The sequence below is a fragment of the Crocodylus siamensis genome, chromosome 10, assembly GCF_052110815.1.
Source record: "Crocodylus siamensis isolate JL-2025a chromosome 10, ASM5211081v1, whole genome shotgun sequence".
NCBI lineage: Eukaryota > Metazoa > Chordata > Crocodylia > Crocodylidae > Crocodylus > Crocodylus siamensis.
The window spans coordinates 53,353,584-53,364,836 of record NC_143404.1 but is presented as its reverse complement, the minus strand read 5'-3'; the positions used below and the strand labels follow the sequence as shown (position 1 = coordinate 53,364,836).

Genomic DNA, 11,253 nt, shown 5'->3' with positions numbered 1-11,253 from the left:
GGTGCAGGGGCCTAAGATCCAGCAACATTCACTGTATAGCACCCAGCCAACCACACACCTACAGCCTTCTTTTTTTTCTCAAACTCCCTGTCTACCATGGAAACCTGCCTCTTCATCATGCATATCTCTCCTTATGGGAGACTGAGAATTAAGAAAGAAAATTTTATCATAGAAATACGCTTATTAAAAACAATGCAAACCAGGACCAGATCACACCTTCAATAAATGTATCATAAAGCATTGTTATATAGGGGGCATGTCTACATGAGACATTTACTGCAGTTGCCTAATTAGCTCCACAGTAAAGTGTCTGTGCCTAAATGTACTGCCCTATTAGGTCACAGTAAACTAATAAACATCCCCATAGGTGTGTCTATCCTGTGATTGCATTATTTATTGTGCAGCAATGCATGTGTAGATGCTGATGGGGCTTGCTGCAGCACAAGGGTGTTTCAGTGCAGGGGCTGCCTGCTGTCTAGCCCCATATTGAAGCACCTTTGTGCCCTAGTCAGCCCCTCTGCAGCACATTGAGCTGGGTCAGAGCAGCCCTGGGATGGCAGGCTGATCCCTCCTAGCACCCTGCCATCTGGGGCTGCTCCAACCTGGTTCAAAGTGCTAAGGTTCTGGGCACACATGTACACACAGTGCTCAGGAGCAATAACCTTTGACAAGATGTGTGCTGGAGTTTATTGCTTGGCGTTTATTGGATGCATAGATGTACCCAGTGAGGAATATTTTGCATGTGTATTTTCTCACGTTGGGAGGATAGCATTTCACTTGTACAAGACTATTTCCTTCAGTACACTCTGGCACTGCACGGGTAAGCAAACCCCATCTAGGCAACATAAAAATGTATAGAGGTAGTAACAAGTTACCAATAATATTAACTCCAAATATGCTGAACAATCATTGCAAAACGACATTTATTGCACTGCAAACCTTGTGCATGTCTGCAGGAGAAATAAAATGGAATTTTAGATAGGGATTGTGCCCTATTACACGACGCCATTTTCACTTGTTTTAGAATATACAGCTATGCCCTTTGAGTCGCACCGAATGTCAGGTGGGAACATTCTGGTAAATAACATCAGTGCATATCTTGCTGGGCTACCCTTAGCCTTCGTTAACAGTTACTTTCTTTGCTTTCACATGGATAATGGACATATCTCCAGCCTTAGAATTGCCTGTGGAGGTGCAAATGCAATTACTGACCTGCTCACCTCTGACACATGTCCCCCAATCCACGCTCTTCTCCCCATGCCCCAAAAGCCCTGCCAACCACCCCGCTGTAAAACTGCCTGAAGAGTTGCAAATGCAATTACTGGCTTGGCCTCTGTTTCTCCCAAAGCTGCAAACCCACCACTATGACAGGCAATCCATCAGCACACTCTACCCTACACGCTAGGAAACCACAGTAGCCAGGCCCTCACTGCAATCATTCTGAGTGCTAGGAGGATTCGTTCCATCTGAGTTCCAAGACACATGGGGCTGATAGGTAAGTGATAAATAATTTATCAGTGCCAAAGCTTCCTAAGAGCAGGAGGAGACTCTGAGGCTAGGATATCAAAATTATGGGGAGAAATATTTGTCTTTGTCAAGGTAATCCAACAAAGAACAAAAACCACTTGTTCCTTCTCTCACCCCCTTACATAACATCACACAAAACATAGTTTTTCCCTTCAGTCTTAACAGGAGTTTGTTGCCACCTCTTTCCAAGTTGCCAGACCCCCGAAGGAAGACCAGGTGGAAAGGCTGGAACATCATCACTTGCGGTAAAAGCTGTGTTAACTGCTAATTTCTAACTGCACTGTTTTTCCTTATTCTTTCTTTATGTTTATGGGGGGGTGGGGGGGAGAGGGGGGCTTGTATGGGTACACAGACTCAGTCTGTTTTATATTAGCACTTTTGTAGCGAAAAGGAACAGTTTTATTGAACCGTGGTAATTTTTATATGAACATGTTGGCAAAAATGAATATTAAAAGCATTCTTATCCTGTTGAGCTAAACAGGTAATGGAATAACAATTAAGACATAGCCAAATTCCACCCAATCAAGTTATAAAGCATACATGCGTAAGACAAGCCTCATGTTGTGAAAATAACTCCTGATATTTAAGCAACCCATGGAACTGTCACAATACAGATATATCCCTTCCTTAGTCTCAAAGCAAATGAACCAAGTTATAAAGAGATACATACAGGGTGTGTCTACACATGTGCATTTAATGAGTATTAGCCCAATTTAAAGCACATTTCATAGATTTCATAGACATTAGGACTGGAAGGGACCTCAGAAGATCATCGAGTCCAGTCCCCTGCCCCCGGGGCAGGAAGTCAGCTCAGGTCAAAGGATCCCTGCAAGATAAATGCCCAATTGACTCTTAAAGGAATCCAGAGTAGGTGCTTGAGCGCCTCTGGTGGCAGTCTGTTCCAGACCTTGGGGACTTGGACTGTAAAAAAGTTCTTCCTTATGTCCAACCTGAAACGGTCTTGGAGAAGTTTGTAGCCATCTGAGCTTATCATCCTATGGGCGCTCTGGTGAACAGGCATTCCCCCAGATCCTGATGTACACCCCTTACATACTTACAGGCAGCCACCAGGTCCCCCCTGAGCCTGCACTTTTCCAGGCTGAAGAGTCCCATAGCTCTCAGCTTCTCATTATAGGCCTGTTTTCCTGCCCCCTGATCTTGTGTGTGGCTCTCCTCTGGACTCTCTCAAGCTTCTCCACATCCTTTTTAAATTGTGGAGCCCAGAATTGGATACAGTACTCCACCAAGGCTGAGTACAGCGGGAGGATATCATCCTGGGATTTGCTAGAGAAGCATGTATGGCTAGAGTTTTGCTCACTTTGCTGGCTGCAACATCACACTGGTGGCTCATATTCATCTTGTGGTCAGTCATAACCCCCAAGTCCCTTTCAGCCATGGTGCTAGCAAGTGTAGCACTGCTGAGCCTATAACAATGCTGAGTGTTTTTCTTCCCAATGTGGAGTACCTTGAATCTTTTGGCACTGTAGGCCATCAGGTTTTCATCTGCCCATTTTCCGAGCCTGTTAAGGTCAACCTGGATCACCATCCTGTCCTCAGGTGTTGACACTTTTCCCCGAAGTATGGTGTCTTCGGCAAACCTGGCCAGTCCGCTTCTGACACCAATGTCCACATCATCAATGAAGATGTTGAAAAGGATAGGCCCAAGGATGGAGCCTTGAGGGACCCCACTGGTCACGGCACATGACAGTGATTGACTTCTGTCGACTGCCACTCTCTGAGTCCAACCTCAAAGCCAATTCCCCAGCCAGCAGACTGTGATGTAGCCGAAGCTGCAATTGGCCAGTTTTCTATAGGATGATCATGGCATACCAGATCGAAAGCTTTTTTAAATTTGAGATACGTGAAGTCAATCTCTTCTCCCTTGTCCAGGTGATTTGTTACCTGGTCGTAGAAGGAGATGAGATTGGTCAGGCAAGACCTACCCGCAACAAACTCATGCTGGCTATCCCTCAAGAAGTTGCCTTCAGCCAGTTTGTCTAGAATGGTCTCTGATGATTTTCTTTAAGATCTTCCCAGGGATGGAGATCAGCTGATGGGGCTGTAGTTCACCTGATCTACTTTCCTCCCTTTCTTGAATGTAGGCACATGCATCTACATGTGCACACCCTTAATGCACTTTAACATGGCAATTTTAGGCTATGTGAGCCTAAATTTGATACCTTCATAAAGCAGGTATCAAATTTATGTGCAAATAGCTAAGTCACATTAGCAAATGTTTGGACATGCTAATGTGTATTAATGCAGTATGTGTCCATTGACTTGGGACTAACTTTTGTCTCAAGTTGATCCACACACCCACATTAATGCACCTTAGTGTGTGTATGTGTAGAGGCACACCTTAATCACCCTAATGAGTATTAGGCTAATGCACATTAAGGTTAGGCACATGTAAAAGCATGTGCAGACATGCCCATAGTTTAGCAAATTATCTTTTGTCCTGACCTAATGCCCCATATGACTCTCTTTTTGAGAAAGGCATTTTGTTGAGAGTCCTGATAGTCTCTGAGCCTTGGCCTTTCAGCACTTGGCAAAGCTTTCTCTCACACTCACAAATGTTTTCCAGTCCAGGGAGGCCAGTCAAAATTTACAGCAGGTATATCTTGGCAACCTGTAGCCTTTCTATTAGAAGTCACCAGCTACCTTTCATCTCCCACAGGCATGTTCACTTTCATCTGGCAATTGTCATGAGTCATTTTTCCTCCTGTGATCCAAATGGCCAGTAAAAATCTTCATCAGTTAGAGCATAGGATAAGCAGGATCTCCTGGAATAACAAAAGGAATGGCAACACCTTTGATGTTCATACTCATAGCCATGCCAGTAAACCTAACTTTTTCATTAAAGACAAGAAATATCAGTCCTTGGAAATCCTAGATTCAAGAGCCTTTTCAGACCACCCTGCTTTAAGGCTGACAAACCTGTAGTGATGGTCAAGCAGGCCTTGGAGTATAAAGGGGAAGTGACTCACAGGCATGCAAAGCCATGCATGAAAAACTTTCTGAGGATGGGCAAGACTTGCAACACATGGTAACAGTACCTTTTAAATAATGGTGCACATGCCATCACAGCAGCCCAAACAGCCAGTCTGCCCAAAACAAATTGTTTAGCTACTGATCTGTAACATTCAGAGATGGAGATCTTCCAGACAGTAGTGGCCTCACATTTCTGAAGGGACAAGGGGCTGGTGTGCTGATACTGCAAGCTCTGGGCAAATCTCCTGAAAAGGGACCCTTTTGATCTGGAAGGTTGTAAATCAGACCAAGTCTTCCTAGCCTGCAGCTAAATCCTCTCTCAGCACCTGTTTCTTGAGCCCTACGATGGCTCTATAGCAAGTAAAACTAGTCTATTCTGTTTTCCTTGTCTTCCTCATAGTGCAGCTGCAGAATGGCTTTCTGCTGTTTCTGCTTCTATTGCCAAAATTGCAGCAAAATGCTACAGTGATTGGCTTGTAAAGCTGCAGCCATCTGGTGGGGATACGTCAAATACATCTGCACAAGCTCCTGTGTGTTTGTGATGACCTGCATTTTGGTAAAGAGCACTGTTTTGTCCATAATGGTTGGGTAATGGTCTGAAATGGTGCTGACTAATCCAAGAAAGATGACTCATTGGATGGCAGAAGAGAATTCATGGGGTTTTTAGAGCTGATTCCAGGTCCCAGATTTTCTTTTTCTTCCATCAGGCTTCTGGTACGTATCCTAAAATGCACAGAGAAATAAACCTGTCACGTATATTGCCCAACAGTTGCACAAAGAGCATAGGGCGTAAACCCATGGTGCTGAGAGCTTAGTTTATAGGACATCCCTAACACACATAAGCAATTTGCAAGAAAATAAGAATCAGCTGTACATGTAGACACAGCAGCTACATATCTCACTGTTACATAGGGTCTTGTCAATATGGTGAGCCTTATTTAACAGCAACAGAGTGAGAAAATAGTAGGGAAAGCCCAGTAGAGTTTCTAATTGTTCTCTATAAATGTTTCATGAATGTGTGTAGACAGACAGACAGATACACATAGACACACCTTTCATTCCTTAAGCAATTGTGTGATGCATGGCTGTAGATATTTATATTAAATGACTGTTCCCAAAGAAATTGTATGGCATACTGCATTGGTGGTTTAACTATGGATATTTAAAAAATTCTTATTAAGTTGTTAAAGGACTATGCTCTAGCTTGGATCTTAGCAAAGATATAGGTAAGCCAACATGCAGGAAAAAGGGGAACTCACTAGTTATACAACTTATCTTAGCACCCCTCCCCCCGTCTGTTGTTTGCACCCTCTCAAACTGCATCAAAATAACTGAAGTGTAATTACAACCAATTTAGTTATTTTGGTTCCAGTTTCCCAGTACATGGGGGAAGTGAAAAAGTACATTGCTAAAATGAAGTGTAGATCCCATTTTTCCTCTCTCTTATATATCACTTTTATACCAGTGTAACTCAGTTTACTTTAGTAGAACTATTGATTGATGCTAGTAGTATTGCCAGTCCTTGTATCTTTTTCTCGAGTGATGGGATTTTGGCTGGGTCTGAAGCCCGTATGCCAGTGATAGAAGAAATTCCAGTCCCTGAGTGAATTTTAGCCTTGACTGGGAAGAAACCCTTTCTGACTGGCTGTCTGCCCACTTCCCCATCCTCCTAGCATAGGATCAGTCAATCCACACTTTCTGCTTCTTTCCACACAGCACCCCAAAACCATTCTCATGAGAGAAGATGGGGGTAGAGGAAAGGAGAAACAGCCTGCTAATATCTGTTTCCTCTTCTCTTCCATCTACTAAACAACAGGGCTTTTCTCTTTTCCCTTCTCCCTCAATATGACATTTGGGCTCAGAGTACGAGACGGGTATCTGCTTCAATTGCCAGCCAGGAGATGTGGGGAAAGAAAGCCAACAGAGGTAAGCATAGGGCATCAGGATTGGTGAGGTAGCTATGTAAATACTGGGCAGTTATGGAGGCTGGGGGATAGGCAGAATTGATGTGGGGAGCAGGACTAATGAAGCAAAGAAGGGGGATAGGATTTATTTGAGGGCTGGAGAGAGAAGTAATTGCTGAATAGTTGATTTGTCCAGATGATATGAATGAGAACTCCTGCAGCATTAATGGGACAAAGCCACCTTTCTCAATCAGTCCAGGAAGATGGGCACCCCACATTGTCACACAGGCAGACGAGTGGGAGAAGTTCAAATGTTAAAAAGATAGATAAAAAAGCCTCCACTATTTAATCATTTTTAAAGAAATCTCATGCCTTTGAGGCCCGGTCTCCTGATTTTGATCTCTTGGGGCTGGCAATACAGGGCTATTGTAAAATGAAGAAGGAACAAGCGTGATATACATGTTTGCTCAGTACTGAATAGAGAGAACTATGTCCTGACCCTGAAGGGGGATGAATTTATTGATGCAGTAGAATTTTTCCATCAGGCTGCTGTAATTTGATAATTTCAGTGCTGCTGGTAGTAGACTCTAGAGCAAAAGCTTGGAGAATTCTAAGCGAATAGCTACTGAAAATCTGCTGCAGATATTAAACTTGCAGTTGCGCGAAACTGGATTTGCCTTCTACAAGGCGATAAAAGAATACTGAGTCAGTGCTAAAGGAAGCAGGTTTATTTAAAACTTCCTGTCTACTTACTTTCTTTAAGTAAGTAGTACTTAGTAGTAAAGTAAGTACTTAGTAGTAGTACTGCTACTTACTTTACTTACTCCTACAACTTAACTTTGATACTAAGTACTTAGTAGAAAAGTAAGTAGTACTTTATGTTAAGTGAGTAGTACTTAAAGCACTTCCTTTCCTGTTTTACTTACTTTCTTTAAGAATTTCCTGTCTTGGGGAGGAGGCACAAGGAGAGAAGCAGGGGCTGGTGATCCCTCTGCTTTAAGCTTGGCTTTGGATCTGCATGCCACCACCCTGTGTGCAGCAGCTGTGCTGATTTGGCCGGGGTGCTGGCTGCTCTGGGGAGGAGGGAAGGCACTCCTTCTCAGAGGCAGATGCTGTAGCTAGGCCCGGGACTGGGAAGTGGGGAGACAGGAGTGGCACCTGTCAAAATCTGTGGTGACCCAGCCAGGGAAAATGATCCCAGCTGGACCCTGCCCCTCCTGGTGGGGGCACAGGCTGGCCTGTGGTGGCCAGGCACTGGCCAGGGGGGCACAATGTCAGGAGCCACAGGACTGGGAATGGTGGCCAGGAACTGCTGCAACATCCTGTACTCGTCCAGGATAGCAGTGTCAATGGAGGCCCGCAGTTGCCTCAGCTCTTCATATCTGTCCCAGGCCAGCTGCTGCTCCTCCCTTATCTCCTCCACCAGCTGCTGCAGGGCCACCATCTGGGCCTGTACCTCCTCCAGGACAAGGACCTGATCACAGCAGGAGTGGCAAAACTCAGCCAGGACCCAACCATTAGTGGTATTCCCAGACTTCCCAGCCGCGCACCTGCTCTGTCTGACCCAGCTCTTCCTGGATGTTGTCCTGCTGTGCAAGTTGCTCCTGGATGTTGCCTCGGGTACAGGTGGTGCATCCAGATGGCCCCTGGAGTGTGTGAGAGGTCGTCAGCTGCTAGCTGACATCCTCTCCTTTGGCAGATGTGCTGTCTGTAGAGAGAGCAAACAGAGGGCCATCTTCAGCTACAGCAATATTGCACGGGGGTGAGAACAGGCAAGGGTCCATAGGGAGTAGCCTCATACTTGGGCATGAGGCCAGGCAGATGGCCTGTCTTTAGCCTTCTTCCTCCTCCTACTGGTGTCATGCAGGAGCCAGGGGGCCTGCTACTCTGGTGTCACCTCAGGTCTGGCTGTGGCATGAGTCCCTTTTTGGTGTCCCTCTCAGCATGGCCAGGCAGTGCTGTTGCAGGCCTGGAGGAGGGTCCTGCCTTTGGGGACTCCTGCCAGATCAAAGGGCTGGTTGTTGCAGGCTCCGCTCGTCCCCTGGGGGCAAAGGAGGGAGTGGTGGGGGGGAGTGGGGAAGAGGCATCTCTGCCTGTGCCCAATGACTCTGGCCACCTCCTCATAGTGGGCCATGGTGGATCACCCTACCCCAAACCACTGTTTGGCATCGTGCACAGCATGGCATTGCCTACACAATGCCTTGGCTTTACTTTGGCACTGCTGCTGTGTTTAGGCACACCCCTGCTCTGCCATGTGTGCAGTAATTACCCAGTAAATGTTTGTTGTATTCCTGGATGAATTGCTGCAGTGTAGCTTCCTGGCCCCATATGGCCAGGAGGTCAATAATTGCCTCAGGCTGCCAGCTGGGTCCCCGATGCGTGGCCTGGGCAGATGCCTGCAGCTGGGTCCCCCCACCTGCCTCACCATAGTCACTCATGCTGTCTGCAGCAGATTCTGGTGCCTCGTGCTGCTCAGTGGTGCCTGCAGCTGTGGCCTGGGTGGCCCTCATGCAGAGGTCCTGGGGCTGCTTGCCAGGGCCCAGGTCTCAAGGGCTGGGCTTCTGGTACAGAGGCATGGCTGCCCCATGTACCTAGATCTAAGGTAGCCCAGCTGGCCCTAGGTGTCTCTGTGAAGCCAAGACAGACCCTGGATGCCCCCACAGGCCCAGCAGCAGACAGCTGTGAGCCCTTCCATGCTTTTGGTAGCTTCCGGCACACCATGCAGCATGGTGGAGCGGAAGGGAATGTTACCAGATTTGCCCATCACCTTGGGGTGTGCTCATTTATTAGGGATATGTTTCTAGGCTCTTGGTAATTCTATTAATGTGCTGCTTGTGTACTTGTGTTTCTATACGAAGCTGTATATCTCCCTTCTGCAAGTCCTCACCCCCAATGGAGCTATCTTGCAGGACTCAGTTTCAATGGGGCTGGGTTCCTCCAGTCACCAAATCAGTCACTCACACACACACACACACACACACACACACACACACACACACACACACATTAATGTGACATGCCTGACCCAGCCAGGTTGATCAGCATGGACAGGCTGACACCCTCATATGCCAAGAATCAGTTCATCAGAGGAACAATAAACTGCAGTCAGACACAAGCACACAGGTAAACAGAAGACCTCTGAATCTGGCTGGGTGTCCAGCTGACACCCTCATAGGCCAGCATTCAGTTCATTAGGGCACATCTGAACCAAACTGGGTCAATCGGCCTGTACAAGCTGTTCCCCTTATGTGTTTCAAACTCAGCAAGTCCCAATCTTTAGCCTCTTGATGAGCAGATCCCACAGTATTTTGGGGCTTCACAGGGATCTTTAGCTTAGGTAAAAGAAGCGTTGCTGCAGAGCAAGTGGGGAAGGAGACATAGAGAAGGAAAAATATACCCAGTTACTACCAGTTTGACTATAAAAGTTATTTATTGCTAAGTATATGAAATATATAATGATACTAGTAGTAATAGACATGCAAAGGAAAACAAACACAATCAATTACAATACTACCCTGGTTTCACTAAGTATTTGGGGAAACAGCTCAGGCTTAACTAATACAGTTCAGGTTTAGAAATCTATGCCTAGAAATAAAAGAGAAAAGAGAGAGAGCAATAGCTGGGATCTCACCAGTCCAAGGCACTTGGGTTGCAATGCTGACAGGTAAAGTTCTTAGCAGAATCCTTGAAGGGAGACGATCTGTTTCTTCCAGCTTCCTGAGAAAAACAGTGGATGGTATCAGCACACACACACTTTTGCTGCTTTTTTACAGCAAAAAAGTTCAGCTTCTTCCAAGCATTCTCAATAGTGTAAATCATTGTTTTTTCTCTTGACAAGGGGTTATCTGGTTTGGAACGTTTAAAAAAAACCTGATTTATACTCAGGAAAATGTAGGGTTAGGGAGTAACCAGACACTTAGGAGCCAGCTTGAAATTCCTATGGACAGCAGATATACTGATGGGTTATCTCATGGTTTCTTCGGAAACAATAGATAGCTTACGGCCTCAGGGTTTTGGATTTTTACTTGTTGTGAACAAGCCTCAGCTTAGCATGACTTTTCTAGATATTACTATAGTCTTTTAACAGACTTAAGGCAATTATTGGAGTGTTCATAACCTTTGGGGGGCAGCGGGAGGACTTCTACCAGTCATCCCAAGAAAAGTAGGACAACACTTGTGGTCAGGGCCCCAACAGGCTGGGTGCTGTGATGAACTCTTAACCATTGTTGAAATGTTGCCCATACCCCCTGTGACTCGGTCTCTTGCCTCAGCATTCCCTAACCCAGCAACTGAGTTTTAGCCAATCTAGTTTCAATAGGCCTCTCATAATGAGACTGGGGAAAGTACGGCCCAAGATGCTTATTAAACTGTACTTCTGCTTAGTTCTGGTGTGTGTGGGGGTGGGAGAAGTCCTTTGTAAATCCAGATTAGAACTGGTCTGGTAAATGCTGAGCTGGGTGTGTGTAAATGTGGGTTGATTAGCAGTTGGAGCACAGATTCCCCATCATGCAGTGCTCCCCTGATTCTCTGATCCCAGAATTCACTGTGGTCTTTGCTTCGGGTGTTCTGTTCTCCATCTCCCATGTAAATGAATCGTCATCTGCTTCCATTTCAGATGCTAATGAGACCTAGGGCACTTGCTCCCTTATCTAGAGGGCTTTGGGTATGTCTCCCACTGCATTTTAATCAGTTTTGTTTGGGTGGGGAGGTTGTTTTTGGGTCCGACAGGCTTCATCCTGTGTCAGGGTTCCCCAAGAACATGGAGCTGAGAGGTAACAGGGCAAAAACAGAGAACTAAAGATGCCTGGCCAGTAGCCAGAGCATTGTACTA

The 11,253-nt window shown here is 45.9% G+C and overlaps 1 long non-coding RNA gene across 1 annotated transcript; it reads right to left on the bottom strand.

Annotated features, from left to right (window-relative positions):
* Window positions 1-1,944: 1,944 nt before the first annotated feature.
* On the bottom strand, window positions 1,945-10,167 carry LOC149856588 (uncharacterized). Its single transcript, XR_016444496.1, has 3 exons — window positions 10,054-10,167; window positions 7,973-8,130; window positions 1,945-5,241 (listed from the first exon to the last, which is right to left on the bottom strand). It is a non-coding gene; the product is annotated as an uncharacterized LOC149856588 (long non-coding RNA).
* Between the last annotated feature and the right edge of the window lie 1,086 nt (window positions 10,168-11,253).